The 24,152-nt window shown below is 39.1% G+C and overlaps 2 long non-coding RNA genes across 2 annotated transcripts; both read right to left on the bottom strand.

Moving 5' to 3' along the window:
* Positions 1 to 2,692: 2,692 nt before the first annotated feature.
* Positions 2,693 to 23,693, bottom strand: LOC125722223 (uncharacterized). Its single transcript, XR_007386224.1, has 3 exons — positions 23,523 to 23,693; positions 3,062 to 3,487; positions 2,693 to 2,852 (listed from the first exon to the last, which is right to left on the bottom strand). It is a non-coding gene; the product is annotated as an uncharacterized LOC125722223 (long non-coding RNA).
* Positions 6,154 to 10,530, bottom strand: LOC125722219 (uncharacterized). Its single transcript, XR_007386219.1, has 4 exons — positions 10,498 to 10,530; positions 10,278 to 10,324; positions 9,219 to 9,283; positions 6,154 to 6,377 (listed from the first exon to the last, which is right to left on the bottom strand). It is a non-coding gene; the product is annotated as an uncharacterized LOC125722219 (long non-coding RNA).
* Positions 23,694 to 24,152: the final 459 nt, after the last annotated feature.

Raw genomic sequence — 24,152 nt, 5'->3', positions numbered from 1 at the left:
CTGTCACACCTTGTTCTTCATGGTAAAACACAGAGAAAATAGATTAATCCACATGACTGTAACTATAAAACCCAAAATATTATGGCCACAAATAGATTAATCCACATGACTGTAACTATAAAACCCAAAATATTATGGCCACACAGAGGTTGAAAAAATAACAATGATTATGAATAAATTAATAATAAAACCCCATAATATAATTAAGGCACGCAGAGTGATCACATAGCAGGCATAGCAACAGTAAGTAAGGCGGATAAAGGGGCAACTGAGAAGACTGCATCAGCAAATTTTGCATATTTCCCATAAACACAACACTGATAGGAGTTATCAATTTAGCATTACCATATACAGTACAGTACTGTGCAAAAGTCTTAGGCAGTCCAAGGAAATGTTTAAAGCTGTTTATCTGGGTAGCAAGTGTACTTTGGCTTAGAACAAAAAAATACAATTTAACATTAGAATGTGTGCAAATTAAGAGTAACACAATAAAAAACTAGTAATAATTTCTTCTGTTTTCTAAAAAGTTACTGATATCTAGTTGGATGGCTAGATGAACACAACTTCAGTTCCCAAACCTCTCCTCAGGGGCACCTCAGCCATTCCACGATTTTGTTAAATTTCACCAACAGCTCAATTAAATAATTAAATATATTGGTTTAAAAAGTCAGTGAGAGACTGACTAGCTGTATGAGGTGCCTGCCTTCTTTGCCTGCCTAAGACTTTTGCACAGTACTGTATATATATATTTAGGTCCTCAATCATGGCCTTACAATGGCTGAGGCTGGTTGGCCGAATGATGGGAGAACAACCATGTCCTCAACCATTCAAACATTTCATAGAGCCAACAGGTATGTAATCCAACAATGTGCCCTGTACTGTAATATTGTCCTCTTACTGCAATGCTTCATATTACAGTATCCATTTACATTTTATATTACACAGAGAGTTTTACTTTATACAGTTACATACTGGATGTATACTGTAGCACACATGTCGCGTCACTCACGGTCACACACACAGATTAACCTCCCCTCAAACCACAGGCAATATGCCAGGACAAGCAGTGTAGTACAATCTTTTATTAAACACGCAAGAGCAAACCCAGTACTTAACACACAGGGGGGGAAACAGAATATCTAATACCACGAAGGGGGGGGGGGGGACATGCCCTACATACACACCTTTCCCACTGAATACACCCCCATGGAATTAGCACTTCAACCTCCCAAATTCCTGTGAAAATGTTACTGCGATTGAGCATGTGTACATGAGCGATTAACTACACACTAATACAATCCAAATCCAAAACACACATGATAAATGTGCTTTTCTACTTTTATGAGAACTGAAAGCGCTTTACAATTCATGCCTCACATTCACCCATCCACACACCGGTGGCGGAGGCTGCCATGCAAGGCGCCAACCTGCATGCCAGGAGCAATTTAGGGTTCAGTGTCTTGCTCAAGGACACTTTGATGGGGTCACGAGAAACCAGGGCTCGAACCTGCAACTCTCTGGTTGCTAAACGATAGCACTACCTCCTGTGCCACCATCTTCCGCAAATGTAAGGAGAAGGAGGTTCCTCGGAGCTCCGAGATGTGTTTGGCTGTAATAAATCTGGAATATAGTTATATGACATAGTTTTTGATAACACCAGCATTTACTTTTTAGCCTTTTCAGCTTTTATTGAAAGACAAAACAAAATTACAAAATGCAGAAGTTTGAATGACTGTGTGTTTATTTCAGTTATTTTATATTGGACTCAAGGATTGGTTTCATCATACAAATACAGCACAGATAATGTTTACTTGAAAATACTGAAAAGTAACTGATACCAGAATCAGGGGGTCAATAAGCTTTTAAGTAATAATGTGGATTGTGCTTGGGATAGAAGCTGCACTATTGTCTTGAGGAAAAGTATAGATTTTCAAAATATGCAAATTAATTGTAATAAAAGTATTAGTGACGTTCATTTTTAGATTACATTAATTACATAACTAATAATACATTGAGAAGAAATGGTTTGTCATTATGTGGTTGGAAAGACATGAAAGTGATGTGGAAAATCGCCTCTTACCACTGAAACACATGGGAATGCGTGGTGCTAATAATGGTACTGCAGATAGCCAGTAGGGGGCGCTTGACATGCAGTGTTTTCACCTTTTAGAGACGTAATGGTCTACGCGTTTTTTGAAGTCAGTGCTTTGATCACAGATTTGAAAGCAGTATGCATAATGCATCAGGGCTCACGCTGAAATTCCCTATATTTGGATATATTATGTAACATGGTTCTGTAGGAATGTTGGTACCTTGGAAACACAAATATACAAATATACCTTATATGTGAATTTGGATATGGGTGTGGCTGCAACTGGAGAGGCTTGTAGTACATATTCTGCAAAAATTTCATAATGGTTGTTGCAAATATTATGCACAAACCATGACAGAGGCTTGAACGCAAACATGGGTTTTGTTGGGAAAATATCAGTTCATGAAATACAATACTGAGGAAACTGCCGTTGTTTTAACTCTTATTTAATACTATTAAGCACAGACACGTCACAAAGAAAATAAACTATTATTTATAATAATTTATATAGCATGCAATGATTAAACATAAAAAACTATAGCATAGAAAAATTCAATGTTACTATCGGACAACATGGCTATGGAAATATAACAGAGAGCGGTGAGCTGGAGACCAGAGTCTTGACCCTGAGGAGTGAAATAAAATATTTAATTTCTCTGTTGCATCGCAAACCTGACAGATACACTACTTGTCAAAAAGAAAAGAACTTACTTCCTCACACATTTCTAAAAGGATGTTTTTGTCAAATCCCTCCAACTCACTGAAAAACAACAGATCAAATTCACATATTATGACATAAATAAAAATATAATACAGACATATAATATAGACAGTTCATGGTGCATTTTGTAATACTCAAGACACACCAAGGCCATGCAGAGTGCATACTGATAAAAGGGAGGGGAGGGGGAAAAACTTCAATACATTCTCTGTATCACAAGTCCAACAATTCAAGGTGGTCTGTCTTACAATTGTCATGCGCCGCTTGTCCGCTCCTCCCGTGTGCCACGCCCCCTCGTTAACCTCGTGTGGAACCCCGATGTCATTCGCTGTTTCCAGTTGTTTTCATTAGTCCTATGTATTTAACTCCGCTTCAAAATATGCTTCCCCAATAATGTCATTTAAGTCGCTACTTCTATTGTCCCGTGTTCCTAGCTGGTTTCCCCAATAAATCCTTTGTTTCCCCGATTCGTGACGTGACAACAATCAACATGAACACACCACAGTCCACAGAACCAATCTGATGAGGAACATCCTGCGAAATACAATATAGTATTAACGAAGACATTTGTTACAATTCTAATACAAATGTAACGACAGAAAATGCTGAAATCCACTTTACCATGTTTTTCAAGTATTTTCCAGTGTCCTGGGCTTATTCGGTTTGTCAGTTTGCTGCAAATAGAAATTTGGAATTGTCAGGGGCACAATAACTACAGCTTTTCATGTAAACGGGATAAAAGCTCTATGTAGGAATTAATTGACACACAGAAGACCTTTTGTCACATTTGTAAATCTTTCACTGTTGCGCCGCGTTTGGCTGTGAGTATGACCCAGAGCATATGACAGTCTCTGCCCCAACTGTCGGCAGGAATGAACTAAGAAATTTATGATTAAAAAAGACCTAACAATACGACTTAAATGTTATAGCATTTATTGTACAATATACTATACATATGATCAGGATCACATAACTGCATGGTACGCAAGTACGCATTCCCCGTACACGCGTGGCAATTCCTTGTTGTAGCAGCGCAAATGCGTATTTATTTTATGTGCATTCACGCTATGACAAGAAATTACCGTGCAATTCGAGACAAGTCTACACACGTATTCACATTTATAAAACGGTTTTATTACCTTGTAAATAGTCTTCAGGATTTGCAAACTGCCCAAACACTTTTGATGTAGCCAGTTTTAGGTTTTAAATGGATTAATAGAGATTCTCCATAAGATTTATTGCTGTGTGCGTTTGAGTCTGAAAGCCCGAGTCTCGCGCCAGATGCGTCAGAGTTGGCAACCTGCTTACAGCCGAATCGGACCTACGACCGGTCAGTCGGAGCCGAACGCGGCCGAAAGTCACCGACGAGCTGCAGAGGATCGCATCGTCTGTTATGGTACGAATAGGCGTCCGTGACAACAGCTTGGTTACTTTTGAATCACATGTACTTATCTTCTCAAACTTCTTACGATCATCTGAGAGACAGTTTGCATTTGGAAAACTCACAGCATTTAAAAAAATGGACAAGCAAGAAATTAAAGTTGTTAAGATTAAAATTAAAATTAAAATCAAAGTTAAAATAACACCTAAGGAAGGGGGAACTTTTTCCCCAAAAAATGAGGCACTGGAGAAGAACATCGGCGAGAGGGTGGACATGGTGAAGATCATTAAGAAGGATGACACGGACAAGCCCGGATCGACATGGAGGGTGTCTTACATACCGAAGGTAAAGCACTGGCTTAAGAGACCTTATTAGAACACTTTAATTCGAGCTTAAAATGTGTTATATCAATCATCTTTCCTTGTTTTAACAACCGGCTGTCCCAGACTGGAACCGAAGAAAGTTTCCGTGGCCAGAGGAGTCGTCCATGGAGCGCGAGGGACAGGCCACCCCCCCTGGAGGAAGCAGGAGCGACCAGGAAGAGGCCCCAGCTGAAGTTCCTCCATCGGACAGACAGCAACGGCTCCTGCACCCTGCGAGCAGAGAGAGGCCAGGGGCAGCGTCAGCCATCGGTGGAGCAGCAACTCCAGACAAGAATACATGGACTTATGGGTTATGGCCAGGGACGGAGGAAGGACAGAGACATTGTTCCTGACGGACTTGTGGGTTATGGCCGGGGTAGGAAAGATAATAGAGATACTGTTTAAGTATTATTATAGATGTCAGATAGGATAGGAAAAGATAGGCTAAGTTAACATATGATAAGTTAAAATACAATAAGATAGACAATAAGTTAAAATATCATATGATAGACTAAGTTAAAATAAGATAAGAGCTTTACAATAAAACATATACTTACTTTTCAAACTGTGTCTTTGTCATCTCTTCAGTGTCGTGTCTGTGGTTTGATAATTTTGCATCGTTAATTTATATCTGATACTCTCCTAAATATCAATAAGCAGAGACGGAGGAAAAGATACGGTTAAGTTAAAGGAAATGATAAAGTATCAAAATCACAGTATTACCTTATTTTGACGCAGAAAGAGTCATTTCAGTGTTACTGCCACCTATGAGTTAGTGGCCGCAAATGGTGTTAGAAGTGCCGGTAAATAACGCGGCGTAAGTTTAACTCCGGTGTGCTTCTGAAAAACGGTAAGTGACAAAACTGGTAAGTAGCAGGTAAAGTGGTCATTTAACGTAATGCTAACGTGCATTACCAGTTAGTAAGTGTTTTACTATATCTTACACTACGTACTTACACGTACTTACACTACGAAATCAAACCCCTTAATTTTTAAAATTAAAATTACGTTAATTTTGTCCTTAATTATTGCTATATGTGAAATTAAGGGAAAAGGTGCAATGATTAAGGCCAATTAAGGGGTAAAACTACTGAATTTCCTCCTTACTTTTTCAAATTTGCCTCTTAAATTTACTCTCAAAAAATCCTTATTTCACCCCTTTTTTATAAATTAAGGGGCAATTTAAGATTGTTTCAAGGTCTGTAATTACATAACATTGCCCTTTAATTCTGATTAATTAAGGGGCAGTTTAAGAGTATTGCAAGGTTCCATTACTACTTAAAATTACTTACATCTGTCCTCAATTCTAATAAAGGGAGTTTAATATTATTATAGGGGTCCACAAACCATTAAAATTCTTTATTTCACCTATTAATTTTTATTAATTAAGTGATTATTTAAGACTGTTTTAAGTTCTTAAGCACTTAAAATATCCTTATATCGCCACTTAATTTTAATTGTGTGCTCAAATGTTTATGTAAAAATAAAGCATAATAAATCACAAACCAGTATGACAAACGTATTGTTTTATTATCATGCATGAATGAATTACAATGAGAAAAGCTTCCTTCCTTTTACCGGCCGCTTGTCCCCTTGGGCTTGGAAAGCCTTCGCTGGGCTATAAGTTCCGTCTTCATAGCCTCTTCCTCCTTTACATTTGTTGCTTCCTTCTTCCACTGCTTTTCCCTCCTCATCTGTCTTCTCTCCTCTCTCTCTCTTTTCCTCTCCCTTCTTCTTTCCTATTTCCTCTTCTGCTCTTTGCTCCTGCTGCTTACTTGACCCATCTATGTATTTTTTCCTCCATTTCACTCTTTCTCCTGCCTATGATGGTAAAGAAGAAAAAAATATTAGGAGGATGGAGCTTCTTCAAACATGCAATTACTACAACTTGTACATCAAAATGTATTGACATTCGGATCAGTCAGTAAGATGTATGAGATAAAAAACAAACCAGCCAGTGAAAGAGTTTATATAGCCTTATTCTTGTTATTACAGGGTTTTTGAGGGTGTGTGCAAATCCATATTATGTTATATATATAAGGTATTTGCTAAAGATGGAATCGTGGCCATGTTAAAATGTGCTGATGTTTCTTTACATTAACCTGTGTCAGTAAATTATGGAGTAAGATCGCTGTCAAAAATAACTCGTAATAATGTACGTCAAATGTACGCTTCACAAGCGTAAATTACGCTTGCGCTTCTGAAAAATACGCTTGCTTCTGAAATTTACGCTTGCGCTTCCGAAAATTACGCTTGCTTCTGAAATTTACGCTTGCGCTTCTGAAAATTACGCTTGCGCTTCTGAAAATTACGAGTGGTTTCTCAAGCGTGAACAACCTGTCAAAAACCGTCATTGGACATACAAGGCATTCTCTATCGAGGAAGAAACAATCGATTTTTGTTACTGTATACGCATGTGCCAGAAAGATGGAGAACCAACCAAACGCGCCGAATTCACAGCTATTTCTATTAGTTTACTTGTTGTTGCACAACACTTTTTCTCGGTGTACAGAATGTAAAAATATTAAGGTAAAGAATGTTATACTTTATTCATAGTAATTATAGTTGGTTATTATTTATAATGTGTTATTACTGTATTAATTTCTGTCATTGCAGAAATGTGTATTTTGCATAGTATACAGAGACCTGGAATGTCTATGACATGTATTAAACTTTTTATGTTGTGTTGTATGCATGTGTTTTTTAAAATTAATCTTTATTTTTGTTTGTAGATTCATTTAGCTGAAATTATTAATACAGCACAAAATTTGGTGAACTTTGGTCATGCTGGCGATTTTTGGTGAAAGTTGAGTCATCCTTTCCAAAATTCCAGAAGCGTCAACTCTGTGCAGGCTTTCTTTGACACGACTCCACTGAACTCTGTGTCCTTCTGCTTGTAGACCTGGTTGACAAGCCCAATTCCCTCATACGTCTAAAGATGGTTGCCTCACTAACACCTAATATATTTGCAATACAAGCCACTGAGAGTGGCATATCAGTTAGCAATCCAAGCAGTTCACTTGAAAACACAAATTTTGGACGACCATGACCCTCACACCCTTGCCTTACAAAGGCAACAAAGTCCTCCTGTGCAAGGCTTCTCTGCAACTTTATTTGAAGGTCAGACAAAGTATTTATAATTTCAAACGGAATATCAAAAACTGTTGAAGCAGATGTCAATATAAACATTTCCTGATTTATGACATACAAGAAGTAGTCCAAATCCTGTTGTGGTTGATTTAAAATGGAAATTATACTGTGTCTGAGTCTGTCCAGCACTTGTGTCACCAATGATACCTGTTACAGCAAATAACAAATAATTTTCAAAGCAAATATCAACAAAACTTAATAACTACTACATGCCTGTGAAGTGGTTTGTGCTCACTGAACCCTAAGCTGTATGAAAAATCTTATTCTTATGAAAACAAAATTAATTGTTAGCCATAGCTACAGTACACTGTTTATTATTTATCAGAAAATAACAGTGTGTACTTAAATGTCCATCTCATATACATGAGACTATTAACAACTTAGCCTGACACATTACTGGACAGCAGCAGTGACTTCTGCATAATAAATAATAACCAACTATAATTACTATGAATAAAGTATAACATTCTTTACCTTAATATTTTTACATTCTGTACACCGAGAAAAAGTGTTGTGCAACAACAAGTAAACTAATAGAAATAGCTGTGAATTCGGCGCGTTTGGTTGGTTCTCCATCTTTCTGGCACATGCGTATACAGTAACAAAAATCGATTGTTTCTTCCTTGATAGAGAATGCCTTGTACGTCCAATGACGGTTTTTGACAGGTTGTTCACGCTTGAGAAGCCACTCGTAATTTTCAGAAGCGCAAGCGTAAATTTCAGAAGCAAGCGTAATTTTCGGAAGCGCAAGCGTAAATTTCAGAAGCAAGCGTATTTTTCAGAAGCGCAAGCGTAATTTACGCTTGTGAAGCGTACATTTGACGTACATTATTACGAGTTATTTTTGACAGCGATCTTACTCCATAGTAAATGCTGGGTGAGGACTTGGACTCACAGTGGTATAGAGGTATAAGCAAGGTGTGTCTTAATAACCCTCAGTTTTAATCCCACAGGTCCTTTTGAAATACAGTGTATATTATTAATAATCATGATGCTCTCATACAACAGGCACTGTGGACAGGTTAATGTGCCCTGCAGTAATTTAACATGTCTGGCTTTTAAATAGAACAGACTTTACTTCCCCTTCTGTGGTAATTATGAATCTGCGAATCTGTATATGAAGCTGAAGAATCAACACAAAACATTTGTAATTGTCACTAATTAACCCAGAAGCAAATTCCCCCTTAACACCGTATATTTTACACTGGTATATTTGTGACTCCATTCTGAGAGCACAGTGATATCCACAAGCATCACAAACCAGCCAATCACAGGTTGGAGAATTTAGCCAACTGGTCCTGTGTGTATATTAAATGTTTAATGTACATGACAATAAAACGTCATGCATTTTAAAGCCATTTAAGGCGTTGTTTGTCAATTAAACCATTTTTAATGCTATGTAAGACCAAATTGGTTTAATTACTTCTAATCCTAATAATGTCCCACGGAAACCCAGTCTTAGAGCTGTCCAGAAAAAAAATATTTTGATGATATTTCAAGGAAATTACTTACTTTGTAAAGGCGCTTAATAGGAGGTGTGATGTCCTGGAGGCAAACCTCAAGTGCTTCTGTTCTTTCTACAAGAAACCACAAACATTTCAGGTATGTAGCAATTTGAAACATTGTTCAAAATTAAGTTCAGTTCACTCCACACAAGCAATAGCTTCCATTATTTCCATTCCACATTTAATATTTCGGAATTAGGTTAAATGACTGATATTTTAAACTATATTTGTCAAACACTGCGCCCACTAACAGGTGAATAATATTGATTACCTGGTAATAGTGGCACCTGCTAGTAGGTGGGACCTATTAGGCAGCAAATAAACAATGTGTAGGATATACTGGGATGCAGAAAAGTGGACAAGCCTAAAGATTTGAGTGACAAGGGCCAAGTTGTGATGGCTTGATGATTCGGTCACAGCATCTCCAAAACTGTAGGGAAATATGTGAACGGGTGACGGAGGCTCATTACATGGCAGATAGTACAGCAAACCTTCAGAGGTCTAGAGGAATCCACGCCCTGATGAGTCATGGCTATTTTGGCGGCAAAGGTGAGCCTGGGCCCCACCATGAACCTGCTGACCACTGCAGGACCATCTCACAAGAGCTGGGGGTTATGATCCAGCTCTCTAGCCATCACCAAATGGCCCATATCAAAGTCACTCCCATCCTTACACTTGCACATTGTTTCTGCTTCCAACACATCAGCTTCAAGGACAAAGCATCCACCTGCTGCCTAATATAACCCCCCCACAGTCAGAAGCCACTGTAACCAAATAATCAATGTTATTCGCTTCACATGTTATGGCTGATCAGTGTATAACCTCTGTATCTCAGTTACGTTTCAGACTGTTTTGCTACATTGTGCAGATTAATATACTGTGTTTATAATACATTTCAAAATTTCCCAAAATTCAGCACATTGTCAGTTTCACTGGCCAACACACTGATCATCTTAACATCATCAAGTTCTTTAGCCAAATTAGGTGTGCTGAGCAATGGGAAACCTGACACTGCAGTACAGTGAATCATGCAGCAGCACTGGGAAAATGTAAAAACACATTTTACCTCCAAGGGCCACTGTTCTCCAACCTTTTTTCAGCAGTCTTACATGTCTGTAAAGACATAAAATATGTTTGCACATATACTGTACTGATCCTGGGAGGATTAAGATGGCAAAAATATCAATTGGGCTGGTGATTGCACAATATTTTAGAAGCTAAATTATGAAACGTATTACTATATATATTACACAATGATAAGGTATAAATACAGATAAGCTACATACCGTTGGAGTGAAGCTGAAGTCCTTCTCTCTTCTAGACAATGGAATCAGTAGAAATGAAGTTTTGCCACGACATGAGAAGCCAGGAAAGTGAAGCAGAACAAGAACAGGAACATTAGTCAGCCTTGGCTGACTAGGTCTGTATTCCGGACATTACATTCATGATTTAATTTGATTGCAAGGCCCTTGAATAATTTTAACTTTCTTGCAGGTTCCCTATGTACAGTATGTATTACCTTTCCTGACCTTCGGAGGTCCTCCCTCCTGTTTCGGAGCATTTTTAAGGCTTTTCTCAGAATTTCCTGCTCTTTGCCGACGAGGCTGCAGGGTAACTCTGCTGTGACCTTGAAATTACATGAAATATTCTTTTAAAACACTTTATTTGGTGATTGAAAATTTAAGCCCTCATTGGGCTTTATGTGGTAAAAAAGTAAAATAGAGAAATTAAACTATTTGATTAGAAATATTGATTTTAAACAATTTTATGAGGTACAGACTTTGCTTATGACAGGGTTCCAGTCAATTTCCGCTCCCTTGCAGGCAGTGGTCCGCATTTTTGATGCACCCAGGGATGATCTTACAACAGCCTGGTGGAGACGTGTAGAAAAAAGAAAGAGATCAGTTTTGCACCAAAAACGTTAGAATAGAGAGGAGTGCAGGTGGACATAGAATGAGCAGAATGAATGGTAGCAGTATTTCTGATGTGAGAACCACTTATTCTGCTGATTCTACTTCCACCTGCACTGTCTGTGTTCTAACAGCTCTGTCCACTTTAGTTTCTATTTCCAGGACTGTGTGATACTTACACTGAATCTCTTTTGTTCAGGTGTTGCCGCTGATTTCCCTGCTTATTTTTTAGGAAGTCTTCTGCTTCCACTCCAGACTGCTTGAAGGAAAGACCATGAAACTAAATATGATATATTCTGTAACCATGACCTGACAGCAGTATGTCTGTGAAACCACAAAAAACACAGAGCTTGCTATCAAACAGACAGTTTACTTGCCTTTAGTTTTAAAATGGAAATTAGGGATTTCCTCAGTCTGAAGTTTTTGGGGAACAAAAGGAAAACATCTTGCTCCCCAATGTCCACAAAATCATCCCCTGTCACACCTTGTTCTTCATGGTTAAACACAGAGAAAATAGATTAATCCACATGACTGTAACTATAAAACCCAAAATATTATGGCCACACAGAGGTTGAAAAAATAACAATGATTATGAATAAATTAATAATAAAACCCCATAATATAATTAAGGCACGCAGAGTGAGCACATAGCAGGCATAGCAACAGTAAGTAAGGCGGATAAAGGGGCAACTGAGAAGACTGCATCAGCAAATTTAGCATATTTCCCATAAACACAACACTGATAGGAGTTATCAATTTAGCATTACCATATACAGTACAGTACTGTGCAAAAGTCTTAGGCAGTCCAAAGAAATGTTTAAAGCTGTTTATCTGGGTAGCAAGTGCACTTTGGCTTAGAACAAAAAATACAATTTAATATTAGAATGTGTGCAAATTAAGAGTAACACAATAAAAACTAGTAATAATTTCTTCTGTTTTCTAAAAAGTTACTGATATCTAGTTGGATGGCTAGATGGACACCGCTTCAGTTCCCAAACTTCTCCTCAGGGGCACATCAGCCATTCCACGATTTTGTTAAATTTCACCAACAGCTCAATTAAATAATTAAATATATTGGTTCAAAAAGTCAGTGAGAGATTGACTAGCTGTATGAGGTGCCTGCCTTCTTTGCCTGCCTAAGACTTTTGCACAGTACTGTATATATATATTTAGGTCCACAATCATGGCCTTACAATGGCTGAGGCTGGTTGGCCGAATGATGGGAGAACAACCATGTCCTCAACCATTCAAACATTTCATAGAGCCAACAGGTATGTAATCCAACAATGTGCCCTGTTCTGTAATATTGTCCTCTTACTGCAATGCTTCATATTACAGTATCCATTTGCATTTTATATTATACAGTGAGTTTTACTTTATACAGTTACATACTGGATGTATACTGTAGCACACATGTCGCGTCACTCACGGTCACACACACAGATTAACCTCCCCTCAAACCACAGGCAATATGCCAGGACAAGCAGTGTAGTACAATCTTTTATTAAACATGCAAGAGCAACCCCACTACTTAACACACAGGGGGGGAAACAGAATATCTAATACCACGAAGGGGGGGGGGGGGGGGACATGCCCTACATACACACCTTTCCCACTGAATACACCCCCATAGAATTAGCACTTCAACCTCCCAAATTCCTGTGAAAATGTTACTGCGATTGAGCATGTACATGAGCGATTAACTACACACTAATACAATCCAAATCCAAAACACACATGATAAATGTGCTTTTCTACTTTTATGAGAACTGAAAGCGCTTTACAATTCATGCCTCACATTCACCCATCCACACACCGGTGGCGGAGGCTGCCATGCAAGGCGCCAAGCTGCATGCCGGGAGCAATTTGGGGTTCAGTGTCTTGCTCAAGGACACTTTGATGGGGTCACGAGAAACCAGGGCTCGAACCTGCAACTCTCTGGTTGCTAAACGACAGCACTACCTCCTGCGCCACCATCTTCCCCAAATGTAAGGAGAAGGAGGTTCCTCGGAGCTCCGAGATGTGTTTGGCTGCAATAAATCTGGAATATAGTTATATGACATAGTTTTTGATAACACCAGCATTTACTTTTTAGCCTTTTCAGCTTTTATAGAAAGACAAAACAAAATTAAAAAATGCAGAAGTTTGAATCACTGTGTGTTTATTTCAGTTATTTTGTATTGGACTCAAGGATTGGTTTCATCATACAAATACAGCACATATAATGTTTACTTGAAAATACTGAAAAGTAACTGATACCAGAATCAGGGGGTCAATAAGCTTTTAAGTAATAATATGGATTGTGCTTGGGATAGAAGCTGCACTTTGTTTTGAAGAAAAGTATAGATTTTGAAAATATGCAAATTAATTGTAATAATAATATTAGTGACGTTCATTTTCAGATTACATTAATTACATAGCTAATAATACATTGAGAAGAAATGTTTTGTTATTGTGTAGATGGAAAGACATGAAAGTAATGTGGAAAATCGCCTCTTACCACTGAAACACATGGGGATGGGTGGTGCTAATAATGGTACTGCAGCTAGCCAGTAGGGGGCGCTTGACATGTAGAGTTTTCACCTTTTAGAGACGTTATGGTCTCCATGTTTTTTGCAGTCAGTGCTTTGATCACAGATTTGAAAGCAGTATGCATAATGCATCAGGGCTCACGCTGAAATTCCCTATATTTGGATATATTATGTAACATGGTTCTGTAGGAATGTTGGTACCTTGGAAACACACATATACAAATATACCTTATATGTGAGTTTGGATATGGGTGTGGCTGCAACTGGAGAGGCTTGTAGTACATATTCTGCAAAAATTTCATAATGGTTGTTGCAAATATTATGTACAAACCATGACAGAGACTTGAATGCATGCATGGGTTTTGTTGGGGAAGTATCAGTTCATGAAATACATTACTGAGGAAACTGTAGTTGTTTAAACTCTTATTTAATACTATTAAGCACAGACACGTCACAAGGAAAATAAACTATTATTTATAATTATGGAGCACAGAATAACTAAACATAAAATATATATATATATAGCATAGAAAAATCCAATAATACTATCGGACAAAATGGCCATGGAAATGTAAGAGAGAGCGGTGAGCTGGAGACCAGAGTCTTCACCCTGAGGAGTGAAATAAAATATTTAATTTCTCTGTTGTGTCACAAACCTGACAGATACACTACTTGTCAAAAAGAAAAGAACTTACTTCCTCACGCATTTCTAAAAGGATGTTTTTGTCAAATCCCTGCAACTCACTGAAAAACAACAGATCAAATTCACATATTATGACTTAAAATAAAAATATAATATAGACAGTTCCTGGTGCATTTTGTAATACTCAAGACACACCAAGGCCATGCAGAGTGCATACTGATAAAAGGGAGGGGAGGGGGGAATACTTCAATACATTTTCTGTATTACAAGTCCAACAATTCAAGGTGGTCTGTCTTACAATTGTCATGCGCCGCTTGTCCGCTCCTCCCGTGTGCCACGCCCCCTCGTTAACCTCGTGTGGAACCCCGATGTCATTCGCTGTTTCCAGTTGTTTTCATTAGTCCTATGTATTTAACTCCGCTTCAAAATATGTTTCCCCAATCATGTCATTTAAGTCGCTACTTCTATTGTCCCGTGTTCCTAGCTGGTTTCCCCAATAAATCCTTTGTTCCCCGATTCTCCGTCTTCCTGCTCCTGCTTCCCCGATCCGTGACGTGACAACAATCAACATGAACGCACCACAGTCCACAGAACCAATCTGTCAAGGAACATCCTGCGAAATACAATATAGTACTAACGAAGACATTTGTTACAATTCTAATACAAATGTGACGACAGAAAATGCTGAAATCCACTTTACCATGTTTTTCAAGTATTTTCCAGTATCCTGGACTTATTCTGTTTGTCAGTTTGCTGCAAAAAGAAATTTGGAATTGTCAGGGACACAAAAAGTACAGCTTTTCATGTAAACGGGATTAAAACTCTATGTAGGAATAAATGGACAAACAGAAGACCTTTTGTCACATTTCTAAATGTTTTACTGTCTGGCTGTGAGTGTTACCCAGAGCATATGACAGTCTCTGCCCCAACTGTCGGCAGGAATGAACGAAGAAAATTATGATTAAAAAAGATCCAACAATACAACTTAAATGTCATAGCACTTATTGTACAATATACTATACATATGATCAGGATCACATAACTGCATGGTGCGCAAGTACGCATTCCCTGTACACTCGCGGCAACTCCTTGTTGTAGCAGCGCAAATGCGTACCATTTATTTTATGTGCATTCACGCTGTTATGAAAAGAAATTACCCTGCATCTTAACATTTATGTGGCTAATTTGTAATTCGTCTGCGGCATGAAGGCTAAAATGCACAATGATTTCTTGTCATAACATTGCGAATGTACATAAAATAAACACGTATTTGCGCTGCTACAAGACATTACCGCGCGTATCGGTTTAAACGGCGAATAAGTACTTTCACACCAGGTATGTGCCCCCTGCATATGATCATGTTTGCATATAAAATAAAGGGCCGACTTACGCAGGGTTGCCAACTTTGGTCAGCTGGTTGGCGTGAGATTTTCATTTCGAGACAAGTCTACACACGTATTCACATTTATATAACGGTTTTATTACCTTGTAAATAGTCTTCAGGATTTGCAAACTGCCCAAACACTTTTGATCTAGCCAGTTTTAGGTTTTAAATGGATTAATAGAGATTCTCCATAAGGATCCTGACTGTAAAAAAACTACCTGCATTTAAATCATACATTAATGACACAAAATACCTTAAAGTTTACTTACTTATTTTGCATAGTAGAAACAAAGAACCCCCTTTAAGGGGGGGGGGGGGGGGCGCTTGACATTTGGTGTTTTCACCTTTTATAGATGTTATGGTCTCCTTGTTTTTTGCAGTCAATGCTTTGATCACAGAATAAATGTTAAAGAAGTGAGCACTTCTGTCATGCTTTAGTAAGATTAGTAACACACTGCTTCAGATTTCAGTGACCTGATCTCTGCTTGCAAAGAGCCTGAGATGGACCTCAAAGGTTTAAATATACATTTGCAGATAAATTAAATGCTATGTGGCCCAGTGGGTGGCGCTGTCTGGGGATTTGAACCCCCATTACTGCATGTTCGTACCTTGTTTGTGCTGGTTTGCCTGCTGTTTCTGCTGCAGGTGAAAAAGCATACAGGCAGCTGAACCGGTGTCTCTAAACAAGCCATTGTGGGTGCAGGTCATAAGGCGATTTCCTACTGCACGAACTTGGCCCAATTGAAGGTCTTAGGAGGTAGTTCCTGAACCATTTTTTAGTTCCAAAAAGAACATACTTTTTTCTCGACCAAGACTTACTGGGTGGGGCTTATAGTGATAAACTTTTCCTATTGGTTGACCACAAGCCCCAGCGCCAACTTGAAAGTTTCATGGAAATGCAGGAAAAGAGAAGTGGAGCAAAAATTGAGCAGATGTAATTTTTTGTAGCTCAGTTATACTAAAGGCATCAATGAGTAACTTTTTTGCTTCTGTCCCCATAGTTCTGCATCTGAAAATGCGATTGATAATGATTAGCGTAATGAAGAAGTGTATATTATGGACACTGGACTGGAGCATTATCAGATAACCTCTCAGTTATCCTTGTGTGAGAAATACACACAGTCACATATTGAGATTATATTAGATGATGTGGTTTTGAGAGTGGGGCGGTATGGTGGTGCAGTGTTGCCTCACACCTTTGGAACCCGGGTTCGAGTCTCCGCCTGGGTCACATGTGTGCAGAGTTTGCATGTTCTCTCCATGTCGTCATGGGGATTCCTCCGGGTACTCCGGTTTCCCCCCACAGTCCAAATACATGCTGAGCCTAATTGGACTTGCTAAATTGCCTGTAGGTGTGCATGTGTGAATGCATGGTGTGTGAGTGTGCCCTGCGATGGGCTGGTCCCACATCCTGGGTTGTTCCCTGCCTCGTGCCCATTGCTTCCGGGATAGGCTCCGGACCCCCCACGACCCAGTAGGATAAGCGGTTTGGAAAATGGATGGATAATAATAATAACAAATAATGATGATAATAATAATTGCACTATGTCCAATGACTGCCAGTTACTGTAAACAGTAAAGTACACGTAACTGGACATGACGTGTTAAAACGTCCGAACGGCTTGACACGTAAATAATGTACGTGTCAAGTACATCATTTGCTGACAATTACTTTGACAGCTGGGAGGACGACACAGAGTAGATGAATTGATCATATTGAGGGGTTGTGCCATTGCCTTTCTCTGTCCATGTCCTTGTGTTCTACACCACATGACTGTTTCCTGTAAACCTGCGTTAGGCTCTTTCTGTACCTTTCCGACACAGAAACCTTTTCTTAACATGGATTTATAACTGTCTTCTCACTTGAGTATGAATGATGCTTAGATATAATCTATATAATATAAATTTGATATATACTATATATGTGCACCCCACAGAAATCTCCACAATTGTAGAGATACATACGGTCTCTATGCTTTTCCTAGAGAGCCCAGGCGTGAGACACAAAATAATCAGTTTTCCATAGCATTTTCCTCCAAGCCTTCTCTAGTTAAACCATAGAGACTATACCATCTCGCGTAGTCACTGGATAGCATGCAAAGAGCCATTTCTGTGGTTTTTGTTCTCTTGCCCCATTCATCACAATCGCGGTGGATTTAAAGAAAAAGTCAAAAACAGTACTGTGTCATGCTATGTGTAATAGGATTGCAGGTTAGCTTAATGGACAGTCACCCCCGTTTAATTTTTTTACAGTTTTTCTGAATACTTAAACACTAACAATGATTCTTATAAAACTATTAATAGTTATAGCAAAATTACTCACTGTTTTGCACTCAGTTTGCACTTTTGTAACACACAATTTGCAAATGTGTAAATACAATCCACTGCACAGCACTCTTTTTGCGGAACTGTTAACACAACTCACTGTTTTACACACAATTTCTAAATGATCAACACACTCCTAGTAAAACTATACACATTTATAGCTATTGATTACACTACTTTGCCAGCTGTCTGGCCACACTGTCACATGTGAAAACGGTTTTAGATAATTAGTTCACTTTGCAATCAGCATGAGCGCTATAAATAAGCCACAGGTACAGTAAGCTTTCAGTGTGGAGAACAATGGAGGGAGAAGGAAGACTGAGAAGAGTGAGAATTAGAGAAGGGCGAGGAAGAGGATGAAGACTAGGAGGTGAATTTAGAGGATGAGGAAGTGAAGAGGAAGGAGGAAGGGTAAGAAGAAATAGAATAACTGATGTCATCAGAGCTACAACAGTGGATCATGTGATCAACCATGGAATGACCCTGAGGGAAGCTGGCCAATGGGTTCAGTCTGACCTGAGCCGCTACGCTGTAGCAGGCATCATAAGGACGGTTCCAAATGAGAATCGGTTAGTACAATTACTACACAGTACGTTTTGTAATAGTACTATACTCTAATGAGAAACACAACAATGCTGTACAGGTAAAAACTGAAAAGGGTACTCTACAGACCTGCTAGACATCCAGAATCTGGGGGCAGAGGAAGAATGTTCACTGAAGAACGAGAGACCCATATAGTTAATATGGTGATCACAAATAATTCCATTAGGCTACGAGAAATACAGCAGCGTATAACAGAGGATGACACCATCTCCCAAAACATGAACAATGTGAGCATCTCTGCATTATCTCGTGTACTGGCATGCAACAGAATCAGGATGAAGCACATTTACAGAGTCCCTTTTGAAAGAAACAGTGAATGCGTTGGCATGGCAGGAACATTATTGTACACGGTGCCATAATCAATGTCCCAGGACAGCGTGGTGGTAACATAACTATGTGCGCAGCTATAAGTCAGAACGGTGCTGTTCACCATCATGCAACCCTGGGCCCATGTAACACTGCACACATTATTACATTCCTGGACAGCCTACATCATATGCTCACTAATGTTCACAGACCAGTTATGTCATCATCCATCCATCCATTTTCCAAACCGCTTATCCTACTGGGTCGCGGGGGGTCCGGAGCCTATCCCGGAAGCAATGGGCATGAGGCAGGGAACAACCCAGGATGGGGGGCCAGCCCATTGCAGGGCACACTCACACACCAGTCACTCTCACACACACAGCTACGGGCAATTTAGCAACTCCAATTAGCCTCAGCATGTTTTTGGACTGTGGGGGGAAACCAGAGTACCCGGAGGAAACCTCACGACGACATGGGGAGAACATGCAAACTCCACACACGTGACCCAGGCAGAGTCTCAAACCCGGGTCCCAGAGGTGTGAGGCAACAGTGCTAACCACTGCACCATTATGCCGCCCCCCATAAATTCATTTTTCCATTTTTATTTTCAATAATATTGATGTTAACTCAGCATCTTATTTTCAATGTTGAAAAAGTCACTTTATATCAAGGTTTCGCCACCATTAATTTTTCAATATTGAAAAAATGACCAAAAATCAATTCAGTTTCAATGCTGATAATTTAACACTGACCATAATTCAATGCATTTAACTATACTTCAACGCTGAAACAATAATATGATGCTATCTGGGCTATGAATAATTATTTCAATTGATATACAGATTCCAAGCCCATATAGGTGATACACAGGTACGTAATGGGCGTCTTATGTCTGAGGTAGCCAGCTACTGTGTTTGATAACCCACCATCATAATAATAGTTTCCTTGCACCAGTATAAAAGTAAACCAATTGATCCCTCTTGCAATAACCTGTGGTATGAAACTGAATAAAATGTATCGTACCAGTCTTGGGGAAAACCAGTGAGAATCCACTGTGAAACAGCACTGCGCAAATTCTCATGTGTTCCTAATGACAAGGGCAAGACTGGTAATCAAACTAGCCTCTCAGCAGGAGTGTTAGTGTAAAAGCAGGGCTTATTGACACAGATAATAAAGCTTGTTAGAATGCGTAACATAATTATTTAGCTGGGCCCAGAAGAGGTGAGAGCTCCCCTAGTGGCTACAGGAGTGCATTTTCCCCAAAGCAGGTATAATGGATGGTGGTCTTATTGCTTTTAGACCACAACTTGGGATAGAAGAACAAATCAAATTATTTTCCTCATTTAATATTCAGATTTTAATTGGGCTTAAATTTTAGAGCACAGTGTGTTCTAGGATGGTACGTTATGGATATTAGTCTCTACCACATTCTAACGCTATAAATCCGGACCTTTTCCTATGTTTGACTTGGTGGTTGCAAGGCGTTCTGAGTAGTATAGTGACTATGGTAGGCGTGTGATTCCCTAAGGAATTTTTTGTTCTGTTCTGTGTGGCAAATACATATAATGCTGACATTTTTCCTGGAAGATTTGGGATTTTTCATCCCGTGCCTTAAGGTATTTCTCTCCAGCTCTAGGGAGTCTCCCCCGAAAACACCAGTCACTCACTAGCCTTAGACTTATGCTTGCTGACTTATTCAACACCATGAATGGATTAACAGAAAAACAGAAACCTATTAAAAGGCTGCACCATATCATGATATGCAAATAAACATCCAGCATCATTGTTTCACAGGGAAGTACATTATTTATTGATAATTATAACCCTAACCCTTACTTCTCAGCTTGACAAACATAAGGTGCGGTGTGTGAACATGTGAACTGGTTGAAATGCAAGTGTCTCACAGTCAATGCATAAGACTTGAGAGCCCTGACTTTACTTATATAGCCCACAACATGTTTATGATTCATAAATAAATCTGGCCAGCAAATCGGTCTTTCATTTTCCACAGAATAAAAAAAACGATAATGTTATCCCGCTGATAATTGCAAGCGCGTTTCACCCCCGGCACTGGCTGGAGACACAGGCAAAAGGCATACAATCTTATTGAGGTACAAAAATTATTCCATCTACTCTGCACTTCTGCATAACTTCCATCATAGTGCCAGTTTCTGCGGTCAGCAAGTTTATTACTGTAAGCGCCTCCATAGTAGTGCCTCTGAGGAACTGAACCGGACTTCCGATGGTGTCTCTCACATGTACATCATACATATATATATATACACTCACTCTCTCCGGGTCTTTCACATGATATGTGGTCAGCCACTATATGGGAGGGATATTCAGGCATAAATTAAGGGCATATTTACAAGCCACACTAGTGTACCTATGTAACCGGTCATTCCCTGCCTATACTCTGCATTGTGTTTTGGGGTGTTATCAGGTGTGTGTCGGGTGCAGGAGGAAGGGATATTACAGACGCCGTTGTCGTTCCTGGATTTTATTGAAACTGTTGGGAACAATAAGGAAAGGGGTAAACTTCATATGCTCTGGCCCTCTCGCTCTCTCTGCACAAAGTAAAACAATGTATATACTTATGTATAGACGTGTTTTCTATCCCCTGCTTATGATGAATAATAAATCAAATATAATATATATGGGTCATAATTATACAATTGATTTACTAACTCGGGGGACCCTGCCACTAGATCCTCACCTCTTCCCACGTGTGCAATACACCAAAGGGAAGAGGAAATGAGGTCGGGACCCTTATAAAGGGGAAAAGACAGAGGGAGGGGCGATGCAGGACAAAAGCATCATGGGAAAGTTTAAAGGATATTGTACCCATCAGGTTAGACAGAAGAAGGAAAACAGAATCTTGTATAATTATAAATTAAAAGTAAAATAACAACCTGTTACAAGTCACCTACACTTCAGACGTCATCCTCAAAATTAAAGCAGTATTAACACAAGCAACATGTTACATCTCTTAAATCCAATCTAACTTTTAAAAATAAAGTCTGTTTCAACTGGACTTTTATCTAAGAAAAACAAACATTTTATGTTCGAGTTGTTATAAAACTACTGAAACAAATAATTGGCTAAACTGCAGTTCCGCTGTCTTGTTTGGCACCCTAAATTATGTCCTGCATTCTGTGGAAACAAATGAAGGCTGAGGAATGTTACGTAACACAGCTAGAATGCAAAAACTCTATCTGGTGTAATTCAGTGCATAAAACCAATGGTCTTAAGTGTGGTGTCTTCTTCGTAACACTCCCTGACTTTTGTATCCATGACCATGAGATAGGGTGGGCTGCTTTTCTTCCTTCCTTTGACTAGTATTCCTCCCTTTCCTCCCAGCCTTGGTTGGTGGGTCAGGCAGCATCACCTTCTTTTAATAGACCCAGGTGTCATTTATCATGAAATTAGGTTCAAGTGCAGAAAATGATCTAGCAGAAGTCTTAGACAATCTCTGAATTACAGAGAAATCTGATTTATTCTGAAACTGTGAGAAATTGTTCATCTGTATTTTGCTGCATTGCTAATTGTTGATGTGTGTGCCCTCCTTGTACAGTAAAGGGGAGATCACATGCAGAGCTGGTTTTCTGTAGTTTCTTAGCCTGAATTAAAATAAAATATTCTCTTCATATAGGAACCAAGTCTCTGGCTGGAAATTTCTACAAAAGGTCCATCTTCTTTTGCCGTATCAACACTTAAATGAGAAAAGCAGACAGGGACAGTATAGGTGACAGCAGTGACTGTCCTTCCATGCCATCCATATGTACAAGGGGTATGACCAGAGTACACATGTACAAAAAATTATATATCAAAAGCAAGTACCTTTGTTGAAACGTGAAGGTAATCGTTTACAGCATAACAATTCCATCCTAAAAAAAGAATTTGTCTGTGTATTGCCTAGGAACTGCTACAATGTTAAAATGGTAAATCCCAACCAAACAGAGCAAAAACTGACACGTTATTTAAGAACTGAAAGAAGGAGAAAATTGAAAACTTTCTTCGAGGGATCAATAACATATATGTTTTGTTTCCCACGGTCCTGTTACTAATTCAAATCTTAAATCCTGTACTTTGATATTTTGGGCTGAATGTAATGACAGCAAACGTAACAGCTGCCTCAATGCAGGTGAAGGCAGCCCAGAGGGTCCAAGAGGTCAGTGGTCAATTACTGCATAGGGATCAAATCTGCAATCAGAAAATTACTGCATACATGCCTTTATATTACGGTCAAGCGGAGAGTCCGAGCAGTTTCCATAGAAACAACGTAAACAAACTTTACTGTTTGAAGCACAACAAACTCTGAGTGAAAATGGCGCAGAGGTGAGTAGCTTGTTAGCTCTCCAAAATGTCTTTGAATTCTTCAACTGATGTTGTGCTACTTCGATTATTTAGCCTTTTATACTATAATGACATAGTAAATGTCTATAATACAATAAAAAACATTACATATTTTTTTTATATTACATATTTTTAACGTCATTTAAAGTGCAGTGGTTTTTATTGCTACTGTGGTTGCTAATATTTAAATAATGACAGACTATTTGGTTAGTAAATTCATCTCAAACATGCTAGTTTAGTAGGGCTTCCCAACCTTTCGATGTCCGCGGATCGGTTTCCGTCGTAGAAAAGTGTCACGGATGGGTAAGACGGCGGTATAATTTGGGGGTTCCCACGCCGAGCGGCGGGAGATTGACGGTGTATACGGACATGCGGGGCTAATGGCGTATTTCCGTACATCAATACGGGCAGCTTTCTTTCCAAAACGGCGCGATCCCCTAATAAACGGGACGGATGGCTCCTCTACCCCCGGTTGTCTGCCGCCCGGTGCAATACTCCGCGCGGACGGTACCGGAACACCGACCGGAAGTTGGGACCCCTTACTGTACAGGGTGGTAGGTAAATTGTTAAAAAAAATTGGGGCATTACTTTCGGAGTAGGCTAGATGCTTCTAAGTTTATCATTACATCTATTTACATTGTTACACAGGATTAACACTTTCAAATATTCTTAGCTTGGTTAGTGTTAACTCAGTTCTTGGTAGTATTCATCTGGGTATTCATTTGATGTGGAGCACAGTTGTTTCGTATTTGATTCTAGTTATAATTTGGTGACATTACTGTTTAATATGCTATTGCACTTACAGTATTGTGCATTTTACAGTAGATTTTTTTTGCAATCTTGCTCGCTGTTTCTTTTATTCTTTCTTTTTTATATATGTGAA

This window comes from Brienomyrus brachyistius, unplaced genomic scaffold, assembly GCF_023856365.1.
Source record: "Brienomyrus brachyistius isolate T26 unplaced genomic scaffold, BBRACH_0.4 scaffold37, whole genome shotgun sequence".
In the NCBI taxonomy this organism is placed as follows: Eukaryota; Metazoa; Chordata; class Actinopteri; order Osteoglossiformes; family Mormyridae; genus Brienomyrus; species Brienomyrus brachyistius.
Note: the sequence above shows the minus strand (reverse complement) of the source record. Positions and strands in the feature narration are given on the sequence as shown.